We start from the raw sequence: 13938 nt of genomic DNA on the forward strand, positions 1-13938 counted from the left end.
AACTCTGGATGCTCTGTCGATGACAGTTCTGCGGTGTGCATGAGTTCAAGCTGTGCGCAACGCGTTTTGAATCTACATAACCACACCCTCCATCCCCGTGAAGGTTCCGTGCGACAAAGCAAGCTCCATTTCCAGCTCCCTGTTCCAAAAATCCATTTAATATATGGTCCCCAAATAGGGGACGTATCAGATATTAAACTAATAAGAACAGACACTACGCTTGATCTTGAGCCAATTGGCCGAGAAGAGATGATCAGAAATGGTTTGCCACTTGGGCCGCACCAAGGCCTACAACCGACACCCACTGTGGAGACATAGCAAAAGATTGCCGCATGGAAGACATTTCCAGAAACTCTGGATGCTCTGTCGATGACTGTTCTGTGGTGTGCATGTGTTCAAGCTGTGCGCAACGCGTTTTGAATCTGCATAACCACACCCTCCATCCCCGTGAAGGTTCCGTGTGACAAAGCAAGCTCCATTTCCAGCTCCCTGTTCCAAAAATCCATTTAATATATGGTCCCCAAATAGGGGACGTATCAGATATTAAACTAATAAGAACAGACACTACGCTTGATCTTGAGCCATTTGGCCGAGAAGAGATGATCAGAAATGGTTTGCCACTTGGGCCGCACCAAGGCCTACAACCGACACCCACTGTGGAGACGTAGCAAAAGATTGCCGCAGGGAAGATATTTCCAGAAACTCTGGATGATCTGTCGATGACAGTTCTGCGGTGTGCATGTGTTCAAGCTGTGCGCAACGCGTTTTGAATCTGCATAACCACACCCTCCATCCCCGTGAAGGTTCCGTGTGACAAAGCAAGCTCCATTTCCAGCTCCCTGTTCCAAAAATCCATTTAATATATGGTCCCCAAATAGGGGATGTATCAGATATTAAACTAATAAGAACAGACACTACGCTTGATCTTGAGCCATTTGGCCGAGAAGAGATGATCAGAAATGGTTTTCCACTTGGGCTGCACCAAGGCCTACAACCGACACCCACTGTGGAGATGTAGCAAAAGATTGCCGCAGGGAAGACATTTCCAGAAACTCTGGATGATCTGTCGATGACAGTTCTGCGGTGTGCATGTGTTCAAGCTGTGCGCAACGCGTTTTGAATCTGCATAACCACACCCTCCATCCCCGTGAAGGTTCCGTGTGACAAAGCAAGCTCCATTTCCAGCTCCCTGTTCCAAAAATCCATTTAATATATGGTCCCCAAATAGGGGATGTATCAGATATTAAACTAATCAGAACAGACACTACGCTTGATCTTGAGCCATTTGGCCGAGAAGAGATGATCAGAAATGGTTTGCCACTTGGGCCGCACCAAGGCCTACAACCGACACCCACTGTGGAGATGTAGCAAAAGATTGCCGCAGGGAAGACATTTCCAGAAACTCTGGATGCTCTGTCGATGACAGTTCTGCGGTGTGCATGTGTTCAAGCTGTGCGCAACGCGTTTTGAATCTGCATAACCACACCCTCCATCCCCGTGAAGGTTCCGTGTGACAAAGCAAGCTCCATTTCCAGCTCCCTGTTCCAAAAATCCATTTAATATATGGTCCCCAAATAGGGGACGTATCAGATATTAAACTAATAAGAACAGACACTACGCTTGATCTTGAGCTATGTGGCCAAGAAGAGATGATCAGAAATGGTTTGCCACTTGGGCCGCACCAAGGCCTACAACCGACACCCACTGTGGAGACGTAGCAAAAGATTGCCGCAGGGAAGACATTTCCAGAAACTCTGGATGATCTGTCGATGACAGTTCTGCGGTGTGCATGTGTTCAAGCTGTGCGCAACGCGTTTTGAATCTGCATAACCACACCCTCCATCCCCGTGAAGGTTCCGTGTGACAAAGCAAGCTCCATTTCCATCTCCCTGTTCCAAAAATCCATTTAATATATGGTCCCCAAATAGGGGATGTATCAGATATTAAACTAATAAGAACAGACACTACGCTTGATCTTGAGCCATTTGGCCGAGAAGAGATGATCAGAAATGGTTTGCCACTTGGGCCGCACCAAGGTCTATAACCGACACCCACTGTGGAGACGTAGCAAAAGATTGCCGCAGGGAAGACATTTCCAGAAACTCTGGATGCTCTATCGATGACAGTTCTGCGGTGTGCATGTGTTCAAGCTGTGCGCAACGCGTTTTGAATCTGCATAACCACACCCTCCATCCCCGTGAAGGTTCCGTGTGACAAAGCAAGCTCCATTTCCAGCTCCCTGTTCCAAAAATCCATTTAATATATGGTCCCCAAATAGGGGATGTATCAGATATTAAACTAATAAGAACAGACACTACGCTTGATCTTGAGCCATTTGGCCGAGAAGAGATGATCAGAAATGGTTTGCCACTTGGGCCGCACCAAGGCCTACAACCGACACCCACTGTGGAGACGTAGCAAAAGATTGCCGCAGGGAAGATATTTCCAGAAACTCTGGATGATCTGTCGATGACAGTTCTGCGGTGTGCATGTGTTCAAGCTGTGCGCAACGCGTTTTGAATCTGCATAACCACACCCTCCATCCCCGTGAAGGTTCCGTGTGACAAAGCAAGCTCCATTTCCAGCTCCCTGTTCCAAAAATCCATTTAATATATGGTCCCCAAATAGGGGATGTATCAGATATTAAACTAATAAGAACAGACACTACGCTTGATCTTGAGCCATTTGGCCGAGAAGAGATGATCAGAAATGGTTTGCCACTTGGGCCGCACCAAGGCCTACAACCGACACCCACTGTGGAGATGTAGCAAAAGATTGCCGCAGGGAAGACATTTCCAGAAACTCTGGATGATCTGTCGATGACAGTTCTGCGGTGTGCATGTGTTCAAGCTGTGCGCAACGCGTTTTGAATCTGCATAACCACACCCTCCATCCCCGTGAAGGTTCCGTGTGACAAAGCAAGCTCCATTTCCAGCTCCCTGTTCCAAAAATCCATTTAATATATGGTCCCCAAATAGGGGACGTATCAGATATTAAACTAATAAGAACAGACACTACGCTTGATCTTGAGCCATTTGGCCGAGAAGAGATGATCAGAAATGGTTTGCAACTTGGGCCGCACCAAGGCCTACAACCGACATCCACTGTGGAGACGTAACAAAAGATTGCCGCATGGAAGACATTTCCAGAAACTCTGGATGCTCTGTCGATGACAGTTCTGCGGTGTGCATGAGTTCAAGCTGTGCGCAACGCGTTTTGAATCTACATAACCACACCCTCCATCCCCGTGAAGGTTCCGTGCGACAAAGCAAGCTCCATTTCCAGCTCCCTGTTCCAAAAATCCATTTAATATATGGTCCCCAAATAGGGGACGTATCAGATATTAAACTAATAAGAACAGACACTACGCTTGATCTTGAGCCATTTGGCCGAGAAGAGATGATCAGAAATGGATTGCCACTTGGGCCGCACCAAGGCCTACAACCGACACCCACTGTGGAGACGTAACAAAAGATTGCCGCATGGAAGACATTTCCAGAAACTCTGGATGCTCTATCGGTGACAGTTCTGCGGTGTGCATGTGTTCAAGCTGTGCGCGACGCGTTTTGAATCTGCATAACCACACCCTCCATCCCCGTGAAGGTTCCGTGTGACAAAGCAAGCTCCATTTCCAGCTCCCTGTTCCAAAAATCCATTTAATATATGGTCCCCAAATAGGGGACGTATCAGATATTAAACTAATAAGAACAGACACTACGCTTGATCTTGAGCCATTTGGCCGAGAAGAGATGATCAGAAATGGTTTGCCACTTGGGCCGCACCAAGGCCTACAACCGACACCCACTGTGGAGATGTAGCAAAAGATTGCCGCAGGGAAGACATTTCCAGAAACTCTGAATGCTCTGTCGATGACAGTTCTGCGGTGTGCATGTGTTCAAACTGTGCGCAACGCGTTTTGAATCTGCATAACCACACCCTCCATCCCCGTGAAGGTTCCGTGTGACAAAGCAAGCTCCATTTCCAGCTCCCTGTTCCAAAAATCCATTTCATATATGGTCCCCAAATAGGGGACGTATCAGATACTAAACTAATAAGAACAGACACTACGCTTGATCTTGAGCTATGTGGCCAAGAAGAGATGATCAGAAATGGTTTGCCACTTAGGCCGCACCAAGGCCTACAACCGACACCCACTGTGGAGACGTAGCAAAAGATTGCCGCAGGGAAGACATTTCCAGAAACTCTGGATGATCTGTCGATGACAGTTCTGCGGTGTGCATGTGTTCAAGCTGTGCGCAACGCGTTTTGAATCTGCATAACCACACCCTCCATCCCCGTGAAGGTTCCGTGTGACAAAGCAAGCTCCATTTCCATCTCCCTGTTCCAAAAATCCATTTAATATATGGTCCCCAAATAGGGGATGTATCAGATATTAAACTAATAAGAACAGACACTACGCTTGATCTTGAGCCATTTGGCCGAGAAGAGATGATCAGAAATGGTTTGCCACTTGGGCCGCACCAAGGTCTACAACCGACACCCACTGTGGAGACGTAGCAAAAGATTGCCGCAGGGAAGACATTTCCAGAAACTCTGGATGATCTGTCGATGACAGTTCTGCGGTGTGCATGTGTTCAAGCTGTGCGCAACGCGTTTTGAATCTGCATAACCACACCCTCCATCCCCGTGAAGGTTCCGTGTGACAAAGCAAGCTCCATTTCCAGCTCCCTGTTCCAAAAATCCATTTAATATATGGTCCCCAAATAGGGGATGTATCAGATATTAAACTAATAAGAACAGACACTACGCTTGATCTTGAGCCATTTGGCCGAGAAGAGATGATCAGAAATGGTTTGCCACTTGGGCCGCACCAAGGCCTACAACCGACACCCACTGTGGAGACGTAGCAAAAGATTGCCGCAGGGAAGATATTTCCAGAAACTCTGGATGATCTGTCGATGACAGTTCTGCGGTGTGCATGTGTTCAAGCTGTGCGCAACGCGTTTTGAATCTGCATAACCACACCCTCCATCCCCGTGAAGGTTCCGTGTGACAAAGCAAGCTCCATTTCCAGCTCCCTGTTCCAAAAATCCATTTAATATATGGTCCCCAAATAGGGGACGTATCAGATATTAAACTAATAAGAACAGACACTACGCTTGATCTTGAGCCATTTGGCCGAGAAGAGATGATCAGAAATGGATTGCCACTTGGGCCGCACCAAGGCCTACAACCGACACCCACTGTGGAGACGTAGCAAAAGATTGCCGCATGGAAGACATTTCCAGAAACTCTGGATGCTCTGTCGATGACAGTTCTGCGGTGTGCATGAGTTCAAGCTGTGCGCAACGCGTTTTGAATCTACATAACCACACCCTCCATCCCCGTGAAGGTTCCGTGCGACAAAGCAAGCTCCATTTCCAGCTCCCTGTTCCAAAAATCCATTTAATATATGGTCCCCAAATAGGGGACGTATCAGATATTAAACTAATAAGAACAGACACTACGCTTGATCTTGAGCCAATTGGCCGAGAAGAGATGATCAGAAATGGTTTGCCACTTGGGCCGCACCAAGGCCTACAACCGACACCCACTGTGGAGACATAGCAAAAGATTGCCGCATGGAAGACATTTCCAGAAACTCTGGATGCTCTGTCGATGACTGTTCTGTGGTGTGCATGTGTTCAAGCTGTGCGCAACGCGTTTTGAATCTGCATAACCACACCCTCCATCCCCGTGAAGGTTCCGTGTGACAAAGCAAGCTCCATTTCCAGCTCCCTGTTCCAAAAATCCATTTAATATATGGTCCCCAAATAGGGGACGTATCAGATATTAAACTAATAAGAACAGACACTACGCTTGATCTTGAGCCATTTGGCCGAGAAGAGATGATCAGAAATGGTTTGCCACTTGGGCCGCACCAAGGCCTACAACCGACACCCACTGTGGAGACGTAGCAAAAGATTGCCGCAGGGAAGATATTTCCAGAAACTCTGGATGATCTGTCGATGACAGTTCTGCGGTGTGCATGTGTTCAAGCTGTGCGCAACGCGTTTTGAATCTGCATAACCACACCCTCCATCCCCGTGAAGGTTCCGTGTGACAAAGCAAGCTCCATTTCCAGCTCCCTGTTCCAAAAATCCATTTAATATATGGTCCCCAAATAGGGGATGTATCAGATATTAAACTAATAAGAACAGACACTACGCTTGATCTTGAGCCATTTGGCCGAGAAGAGATGATCAGAAATGGTTTTCCACTTGGGCTGCACCAAGGCCTACAACCGACACCCACTGTGGAGATGTAGCAAAAGATTGCCGCAGGGAAGACATTTCCAGAAACTCTGGATGATCTGTCGATGACAGTTCTGCGGTGTGCATGTGTTCAAGCTGTGCGCAACGCATTTTGAATCTGCATAACCACACCCTCCATCCCCGTGAAGGTTCCGTGTGACAAAGCAAGCTCCATTTCCAGCTCCCTGTTCCAAAAATCCATTTAATATATGGTCCCCAAATAGGGGATGTATCAGATATTAAACTAATCAGAACAGACACTACGCTTGATCTTGAGCCATTTGGCCGAGAAGAGATGATCAGAAATGGTTTGCCACTTGGGCCGCACCAAGGCCTACAACCGACACCCACTGTGGAGATGTAGCAAAAGATTGCCGCAGGGAAGACATTTCCAGAAACTCTGGATGCTCTGTCGATGACAGTTCTGCGGTGTGCATGTGTTCAAGCTGTGCGCAACGCGTTTTGAATCTGCATAACCACACCCTCCATCCCCGTGAAGGTTCCGTGTGACAAAGCAAGCTCCATTTCCAGCTCCCTGTTCCAAAAATCCATTTAATATATGGTCCCCAAATAGGGGACGTATCAGATATTAAACTAATAAGAACAGACACTACGCTTGATCTTGAGCTATGTGGCCAAGAAGAGATGATCAGAAATGGTTTGCCACTTGGGCCGCACCAAGGCCTACAACCGACACCCACTGTGGAGATGTAGCAAAAGATTGCCGCAGGGAAGACATTTCCAGAAACTCTGGATGATCTGTAGATGACAGTTCTGCGGTGTGCATGTGTTCAAGCTGTGCGCAACGCGTTTTGAATCTGCATAACCACACCCTCCATCCCCGTGAAGGTTCCGTGTGACAAAGCAAGCTCCATTTCCAGCTCCCTGTTCCAAAAATCCATTTAATATATGGTCCCCAAATAGGGGATGTATCAGATATTAAACTAATAAGAACAGACACTACGCTTGATCTTGAGCCATTTGGCCGATAAGAGATGATCAGAAATGGTTTGCCACTTGGGCCGCACAAAGGCCTACAACCGACACCCACTGTGGAGATGTAGCAAAAGATTGCCGCAGGGAAGACTTTTCCAGAAACTCTGGATGCTCTATCGGTGACAGTTCTGCGGTGTGCATGTGTTCAAGCTGTGCGCGACGCGTTTTGAATCTGCATAACCACACCCTCCATCCCCGTGAAGGTTCCGTGTGACAAAGCAAGCTCCATTTCCAGCTCCCTGTTCCAAAAATCCATTTAATATATGGTCCCCAAATAGGGGACGTATCAGATATTAAACTAATAAGAACAGACACTACGCTTGATCTTGAGCCATTTGGCCGAGAAGAGATGATCAGAAATGGTTTGCCACTTGGGCCGCACCAAGGCCTACAACCGACACCCACTGTGGAGAAGTAGCAAAAGATTGCCGCAGGGAAGACATTTCCAGAAACTCTGGATGATCTGTCGATGACAGTTCTGCGGTGTGCATGTGTTCAAGCTGTGCGCAACGCGTTTTGAATCTGCATAACCACACCCTCCATCCCCGTGAAGGTTCCGTGTGACAAAGCAAGCTCCATTTCCAGCTCCCTGTTCCAAAAATCCATTTAATATATGGTCCCCAAATAGGGGATGTATCAGATATTAAACTAATAAGAACAGACACTACGCTTGATCTTGAGCCATTTGGCCGAGAAGAGATGATCAGAAATGGTTTGCCACTTGGGCCGCACCAAGGCCTACAACCGACACCCACTGTGGAGACGTAGCAAAAGATTGCCGAAGGGAAGATATTTCCAGAAACTCTGGATGATCTGTCGATGACAGTTCTGCGGTGTGCATGTGTTCAAGCTGTGCGCAACGCGTTTTGAATCTGCATAACCACACCCTCCATCCCCGTGAAGGTTCCGTGTGACAAAGCAAGCTCCATTTCCAGCTCCCTGTTCCAAAAATCCATTTAATATATGGTCCCCAAATAGGGGACGTATCAGATATTAAACTAATAAGAACAGACAATACGCTTGATCTTGAGCCATTTGGCCGAGAAGAGATGATCAGAAATGGTTTGCAACTTGGGCCGCACCAAGGCCTACAACCGACACCCACTGTGGAGACGTAACAAAAGATTGCCGCATGGAAGACATTTCCAGAAACTCTGGATGCTCTGTCGATGACAGTTCTGCGGTGTGCATGAGTTCAAGCTGTGCGCAACGCGTTTTGAATCTACATAACCACACCCTCCATCCCCGTGAAGGTTCCGTGCGACAAAGCAAGCTCCATTTCCAGCTCCCTGTTCCAAAAATCCATTTAATATATGGTCCCCAAATAGGGGACGTATCAGATATTAAACTAATAAGAACAGACACTACGCTTGATCTTGAGCCAATTGGCCGAGAAGAGATGATCAGAAATGGTTTGCCACTTGGGCCGCACCAAGGCCTACAACCGACACCCACTGTGGAGACATAGCAAAAGATTGCCGCATGGAAGACATTTCCAGAAACTCTGGATGCTCTGTCGATGACTGTTCTGTGGTGTGCATGTGTTCAAGCTGTGCGCAACGCGTTTTGAATCTGCATAACCACACCCTCCATCCCCGTGAAGGTTCCGTGTGACAAAGCAAGCTCCATTTCCAGCTCCCTGTTCCAAAAATCCATTTAATATATGGTCCCCAAATAGGGGACGTATCAGATATTAAACTAATAAGAACAGACACTACGCTTGATCTTGAGCCATTTGGCCGAGAAGAGATGATCAGAAATGGTTTGCCACTTGGGCCGCACCAAGGCCTACAACCGACACCCACTGTGGAGACGTAGCAAAAGATTGCCGCAGGGAAGATATTTCCAGAAACTCTGGATGATCTGTCGATGACAGTTCTGCGGTGTGCATGTGTTCAAGCTGTGCGCAACGCGTTTTGAATCTGCATAACCACACCCTCCATCCCCGTGAAGGTTCCGTGTGACAAAGCAAGCTCCATTTCCAGCTCCCTGTTCCAAAAATCCATTTAATATATGGTCCCCAAATAGGGGATGTATCAGATATTAAACTAATAAGAACAGACACTACGCTTGATCTTGAGCCATTTGGCCGAGAAGAGATGATCAGAAATGGTTTTCCACTTGGGCTGCACCAAGGCCTACAACCGACACCCACTGTGGAGATGTAGCAAAAGATTGCCGCAGGGAAGACATTTCCAGAAACTCTGGATGATCTGTCGATGACAGTTCTGCGGTGTGCATGTGTTCAAGCTGTGCGCAACGCATTTTGAATCTGCATAACCACACCCTCCATCCCCGTGAAGGTTCCGTGTGACAAAGCAAGCTCCATTTCCAGCTCCCTGTTCCAAAAATCCATTTAATATATGGTCCCCAAATAGGGGATGTATCAGATATTAAACTAATCAGAACAGACACTACGCTTGATCTTGAGCCATTTGGCCGAGAAGAGATGATCAGAAATGGTTTGCCACTTGGGCCGCACCAAGGCCTACAACCGACACCCACTGTGGAGATGTAGCAAAAGATTGCCGCAGGGAAGACATTTCCAGAAACTCTGGATGCTCTGTCGATGACAGTTCTGCGGTGTGCATGTGTTCAAGCTGTGCGCAACGCGTTTTGAATCTGCATAACCACACCCTCCATCCCCGTGAAGGTTCCGTGTGACAAAGCAAGCTCCATTTCCAGCTCCCTGTTCCAAAAATCCATTTAATATATGGTCCCCAAATAGGGGACGTATCAGATATTAAACTAATAAGAACAGACACTACGCTTGATCTTGAGCTATGTGGCCAAGAAGAGATGATCAGAAATGGTTTGCCACTTGGGCCGCACCAAGGCCTACAACCGACACCCACTGTGGAGATGTAGCAAAAGATTGCCGCAGGGAAGACATTTCCAGAAACTCTGGATGATCTGTAGATGACAGTTCTGCGGTGTGCATGTGTTCAAGCTGTGCGCAACGCGTTTTGAATCTGCATAACCACACCCTCCATCCCCGTGAAGGTTCCGTGTGACAAAGCAAGCTCCATTTCCAGCTCCCTGTTCCAAAAATCCATTTAATATATGGTCCCCAAATAGGGGATGTATCAGATATTAAACTAATAAGAACAGACACTACGCTTGATCTTGAGCCATTTGGCCGATAAGAGATGATCAGAAATGGTTTGCCACTTGGGCCGCACAAAGGCCTACAACCGACACCCACTGTGGAGATGTAGCAAAAGATTGCCGCAGGGAAGACTTTTCCAGAAACTCTGGATGCTCTATCGGTGACAGTTCTGCGGTGTGCATGTGTTCAAGCTGTGCGCGACGCGTTTTGAATCTGCATAACCACACCCTCCATCCCCGTGAAGGTTCCGTGTGACAAAGCAAGCTCCATTTCCAGCTCCCTGTTCCAAAAATCCATTTAATATATGGTCCCCAAATAGGGGACGTATCAGATATTAAACTAATAAGAACAGACACTACGCTTGATCTTGAGCCATTTGGCCGAGAAGAGATGATCAGAAATGGTTTGCCACTTGGGCCGCACCAAGGCCTACAACCGACACCCACTGTGGAGAAGTAGCAAAAGATTGCCGCAGGGAAGACATTTCCAGAAACTCTGGATGATCTGTCGATGACAGTTCTGCGGTGTGCATGTGTTCAAGCTGTGCGCAACGCGTTTTGAATCTGCATAACCACACCCTCCATCCCCGTGAAGGTTCCGTGTGACAAAGCAAGCTCCATTTCCAGCTCCCTGTTCCAAAAATCCATTTAATATATGGTCCCCAAATAGGGGATGTATCAGATATTAAACTAATAAGAACAGACACTACGCTTGATCTTGAGCCATTTGGCCGAGAAGAGATGATCAGAAATGGTTTGCCACTTGGGCCGCACCAAGGCCTACAACCGACACCCACTGTGGAGACGTAGCAAAAGATTGCCGAAGGGAAGATATTTCCAGAAACTCTGGATGATCTGTCGATGACAGTTCTGCGGTGTGCATGTGTTCAAGCTGTGCGCAACGCGTTTTGAATCTGCATAACCACACCCTCCATCCCCGTGAAGGTTCCGTGTGACAAAGCAAGCTCCATTTCCAGCTCCCTGTTCCAAAAATCCATTTAATATATGGTCCCCAAATAGGGGACGTATCAGATATTAAACTAATAAGAACAGACAATACGCTTGATCTTGAGCCATTTGGCCGAGAAGAGATGATCAGAAATGGTTTGCAACTTGGGCCGCACCAAGGCCTACAACCGACACCCACTGTGGAGACGTAACAAAAGATTGCCGCATGGAAGACATTTCCAGAAACTCTGGATGCTCTGTCGATGACAGTTCTGCGGTGTGCATGAGTTCAAGCTGTGCGCAACGCGTTTTGAATCTACATAACCACACCCTCCATCCCCGTGAAGGTTCCGTGCGACAAAGCAAGCTCCATTTCCAGCTCCCTGTTCCAAAAATCCATTTAATATATGGTCCCCAAATAGGGGACGTATCAGATATTAAACTAATAAGAACAGACACTACGCTTGATCTTGAGCCAATTGGCCGAGAAGAGATGATCAGAAATGGTTTGCCACTTGGGCCGCACCAAGGCCTACAACCGACACCCACTGTGGAGACATAGCAAAAGATTGCCGCATGGAAGACATTTCCAGAAACTCTGGATGCTCTGTCGATGACTGTTCTGTGGTGTGCATGTGTTCAAGCTGTGCGCAACGCGTTTTGAATCTGCATAACCACACCCTCCATCCCCGTGAAGGTTCCGTGTGACAAAGCAAGCTCCATTTCCAGCTCCCTGTTCCAAAAATCCATTTAATATATGGTCCCCAAATAGGGGACGTATCAGATATTAAACTAATAAGAACAGACACTACGCTTGATCTTGAGCCATTTGGCCGAGAAGAGATGATCAGAAATGGTTTGCCACTTGGGCCGCACCAAGGCCTACAACCGACACCCACTGTGGAGACGTAGCAAAAGATTGCCGCAGGGAAGATATTTCCAGAAACTCTGGATGATCTGTCGATGACAGTTCTGCGGTGTGCATGTGTTCAAGCTGTGCGCAACGCGTTTTGAATCTGCATAACCACACCCTCCATCCCCGTGAAGGTTCCGTGTGACAAAGCAAGCTCCATTTCCAGCTCCCTGTTCCAAAAATCCATTTAATATATGGTCCCCAAATAGGGGATGTATCAGATATTAAACTAATAAGAACAGACACTACGCTTGATCTTGAGCCATTTGGCCGAGAAGAGATGATCAGAAATGGTTTTCCACTTGGGCTGCACCAAGGCCTACAACCGACACCCACTGTGGAGATGTAGCAAAAGATTGCCGCAGGGAAGACATTTCCAGAAACTCTGGATGATCTGTCGATGACAGTTCTGCGGTGTGCATGTGTTCAAGCTGTGCGCAACGCGTTTTGAATCTGCATAACCACACCCTCCATCCCCGTGAAGGTTCCGTGTGACAAAGCAAGCTCCATTTCCAGCTCCCTGTTCCAAAAATCCATTTAATATATGGTCCCCAAATAGGGGATGTATCAGATATTAAACTAATCAGAACAGACACTACGCTTGATCTTGAGCCATTTGGCCGAGAAGAGATGATCAGAAATGGTTTGCCACTTGGGCCGCACCAAGGCCTACAACCGACACCAACTGTGGAGACGTAGCAAAAGATTGCCGCAGGGAAGACATTTCCAGAAACTCTGGATGCTCTGTCGATGACAGTTCTGCGGTGTGCATGTGTTCAAGCTGTGCGCAACGCGTTTTGAATCTGCATAACCACACCCTCCATCCCCGTGAAGGTTCCGTGTGACAAAGCAAGCTCCATTTCCAGCTCCCTGTTCCAAAAATTTATTTAATATATGGTCCCCAAATAGGGGACGTATCAGATATTAAACTAATAAGAACAGACACTACGCTTGATTTTGAGCCATTTGGCCGAGAAGAGATGATCAGAAATGGTTTGCCACTTGGGCCACACCAAGGCCTACAACCGACATCCACTGTGAGACGTAGCAAAAGATTGCCGCAGGGAAGACATTTCTAGAAACTCTGGATGCTCTATCGATGACAGTTCTGCGGTGTGCATGTGTTCAAGCTGTGCGCAACGCGTTTTGAATCTGCATAACTACACCCTCCATCCCCGTGAAGGTTCCGTGCGACAAAGCAAGCTCCATTTCCAGCTCCCTGTTCCAAAAATCCATTTAATATATGGTCCCCAAATAGGGGACGTATCAGATATTAAACTAATAAGAACAGACACTACACTTGATCTTGAGCCATTTGGCCGAGAAGAGATGATCAGAAATGGTTTGCCACTTGGGCCGCACCAAGGCCTACAACCGACACCCACTGTGGAGACGTAGCAAAAGATTGCCGCAGGGAAGACATTTCCAGAAACTCTGGATGCTCTATCGATGACAGTTCTGCGGTGTGCATGTGTTCAAGCTGTGCACAATGCGTTTTGAATCTGCATAACCACACCCTCCATCCCCGTGAAGGTTCCGTGTGACAAAGCAAGCTCCATTTCCAGCTCCCTGTTCCAAAAATCCATTTAATATATGGTCCCCAAATAAGGGACGTATCAGATATTAAACTAATAAGAACAGACACTACGCTTCATCTTGAGCCATTTGGCCGAGAAGAGATGATCAAAAATGGTTTGCCACTTGGGCCGCACCAAGGCC

At 47.4% G+C, this 13938-nt stretch overlaps 40 pseudogenes; all 40 read right to left on the reverse strand.

The window, feature by feature from the left end:
• Positions 1–77: 77 nt before the first annotated feature.
• LOC143794104 (U2 spliceosomal RNA) lies at positions 78–251 on the reverse strand (annotated as a pseudogene).
• Positions 252–427: 176 nt separating this feature from the next.
• On the reverse strand, positions 428–601 carry LOC143795221 (U2 spliceosomal RNA; annotated as a pseudogene).
• Positions 602–777: 176 nt separating this feature from the next.
• LOC143796314 (U2 spliceosomal RNA) lies at positions 778–951 on the reverse strand (annotated as a pseudogene).
• A 176-nt stretch (positions 952–1127) lies between these two features.
• On the reverse strand, positions 1128–1301 carry LOC143797223 (U2 spliceosomal RNA; annotated as a pseudogene).
• Positions 1302–1477: 176 nt separating this feature from the next.
• LOC143796824 (U2 spliceosomal RNA) lies at positions 1478–1651 on the reverse strand (annotated as a pseudogene).
• Positions 1652–1827: 176 nt separating this feature from the next.
• Positions 1828–2001, reverse strand: LOC143796118 (U2 spliceosomal RNA; annotated as a pseudogene).
• Positions 2002–2177: 176 nt separating this feature from the next.
• LOC143796316 (U2 spliceosomal RNA) lies at positions 2178–2351 on the reverse strand (annotated as a pseudogene).
• Positions 2352–2527: 176 nt separating this feature from the next.
• LOC143796317 (U2 spliceosomal RNA) lies at positions 2528–2701 on the reverse strand (annotated as a pseudogene).
• Positions 2702–2877: 176 nt separating this feature from the next.
• On the reverse strand, positions 2878–3051 carry LOC143795222 (U2 spliceosomal RNA; annotated as a pseudogene).
• Positions 3052–3227: 176 nt separating this feature from the next.
• LOC143794435 (U2 spliceosomal RNA) lies at positions 3228–3401 on the reverse strand (annotated as a pseudogene).
• Positions 3402–3577: 176 nt separating this feature from the next.
• LOC143795223 (U2 spliceosomal RNA) lies at positions 3578–3751 on the reverse strand (annotated as a pseudogene).
• A 176-nt stretch (positions 3752–3927) lies between these two features.
• LOC143797322 (U2 spliceosomal RNA) lies at positions 3928–4101 on the reverse strand (annotated as a pseudogene).
• Positions 4102–4277: 176 nt separating this feature from the next.
• On the reverse strand, positions 4278–4451 carry LOC143796120 (U2 spliceosomal RNA; annotated as a pseudogene).
• Positions 4452–4627: 176 nt separating this feature from the next.
• Positions 4628–4801, reverse strand: LOC143796318 (U2 spliceosomal RNA; annotated as a pseudogene).
• Positions 4802–4977: 176 nt separating this feature from the next.
• On the reverse strand, positions 4978–5151 carry LOC143795224 (U2 spliceosomal RNA; annotated as a pseudogene).
• A 176-nt stretch (positions 5152–5327) lies between these two features.
• On the reverse strand, positions 5328–5501 carry LOC143794105 (U2 spliceosomal RNA; annotated as a pseudogene).
• A 176-nt stretch (positions 5502–5677) lies between these two features.
• On the reverse strand, positions 5678–5851 carry LOC143795225 (U2 spliceosomal RNA; annotated as a pseudogene).
• Positions 5852–6027: 176 nt separating this feature from the next.
• LOC143796319 (U2 spliceosomal RNA) lies at positions 6028–6201 on the reverse strand (annotated as a pseudogene).
• Positions 6202–6377: 176 nt separating this feature from the next.
• Positions 6378–6551, reverse strand: LOC143797224 (U2 spliceosomal RNA; annotated as a pseudogene).
• A 176-nt stretch (positions 6552–6727) lies between these two features.
• Positions 6728–6901, reverse strand: LOC143796825 (U2 spliceosomal RNA; annotated as a pseudogene).
• Positions 6902–7077: 176 nt separating this feature from the next.
• LOC143797290 (U2 spliceosomal RNA) lies at positions 7078–7251 on the reverse strand (annotated as a pseudogene).
• A 176-nt stretch (positions 7252–7427) lies between these two features.
• Positions 7428–7601, reverse strand: LOC143795226 (U2 spliceosomal RNA; annotated as a pseudogene).
• A 176-nt stretch (positions 7602–7777) lies between these two features.
• Positions 7778–7951, reverse strand: LOC143796320 (U2 spliceosomal RNA; annotated as a pseudogene).
• Positions 7952–8127: 176 nt separating this feature from the next.
• On the reverse strand, positions 8128–8301 carry LOC143796551 (U2 spliceosomal RNA; annotated as a pseudogene).
• A 176-nt stretch (positions 8302–8477) lies between these two features.
• Positions 8478–8651, reverse strand: LOC143794106 (U2 spliceosomal RNA; annotated as a pseudogene).
• Positions 8652–8827: 176 nt separating this feature from the next.
• LOC143795228 (U2 spliceosomal RNA) lies at positions 8828–9001 on the reverse strand (annotated as a pseudogene).
• A 176-nt stretch (positions 9002–9177) lies between these two features.
• On the reverse strand, positions 9178–9351 carry LOC143796322 (U2 spliceosomal RNA; annotated as a pseudogene).
• A 176-nt stretch (positions 9352–9527) lies between these two features.
• Positions 9528–9701, reverse strand: LOC143797226 (U2 spliceosomal RNA; annotated as a pseudogene).
• A 176-nt stretch (positions 9702–9877) lies between these two features.
• Positions 9878–10051, reverse strand: LOC143796826 (U2 spliceosomal RNA; annotated as a pseudogene).
• Positions 10052–10227: 176 nt separating this feature from the next.
• LOC143797291 (U2 spliceosomal RNA) lies at positions 10228–10401 on the reverse strand (annotated as a pseudogene).
• A 176-nt stretch (positions 10402–10577) lies between these two features.
• On the reverse strand, positions 10578–10751 carry LOC143795229 (U2 spliceosomal RNA; annotated as a pseudogene).
• Positions 10752–10927: 176 nt separating this feature from the next.
• LOC143796323 (U2 spliceosomal RNA) lies at positions 10928–11101 on the reverse strand (annotated as a pseudogene).
• Positions 11102–11277: 176 nt separating this feature from the next.
• LOC143796552 (U2 spliceosomal RNA) lies at positions 11278–11451 on the reverse strand (annotated as a pseudogene).
• A 176-nt stretch (positions 11452–11627) lies between these two features.
• Positions 11628–11801, reverse strand: LOC143794107 (U2 spliceosomal RNA; annotated as a pseudogene).
• Positions 11802–11977: 176 nt separating this feature from the next.
• Positions 11978–12151, reverse strand: LOC143795230 (U2 spliceosomal RNA; annotated as a pseudogene).
• A 176-nt stretch (positions 12152–12327) lies between these two features.
• LOC143796324 (U2 spliceosomal RNA) lies at positions 12328–12501 on the reverse strand (annotated as a pseudogene).
• A 176-nt stretch (positions 12502–12677) lies between these two features.
• Positions 12678–12851, reverse strand: LOC143797227 (U2 spliceosomal RNA; annotated as a pseudogene).
• Positions 12852–13027: 176 nt separating this feature from the next.
• On the reverse strand, positions 13028–13201 carry LOC143796928 (U2 spliceosomal RNA; annotated as a pseudogene).
• A 175-nt stretch (positions 13202–13376) lies between these two features.
• Positions 13377–13550, reverse strand: LOC143801377 (U2 spliceosomal RNA; annotated as a pseudogene).
• Positions 13551–13726: 176 nt separating this feature from the next.
• On the reverse strand, positions 13727–13900 carry LOC143797195 (U2 spliceosomal RNA; annotated as a pseudogene).
• Positions 13901–13938: the final 38 nt, after the last annotated feature.

This window comes from Ranitomeya variabilis, chromosome 1 (assembly GCF_051348905.1).
Source record: "Ranitomeya variabilis isolate aRanVar5 chromosome 1, aRanVar5.hap1, whole genome shotgun sequence".
NCBI lineage: Eukaryota > Metazoa > Chordata > Amphibia > Anura > Dendrobatidae > Ranitomeya > Ranitomeya variabilis.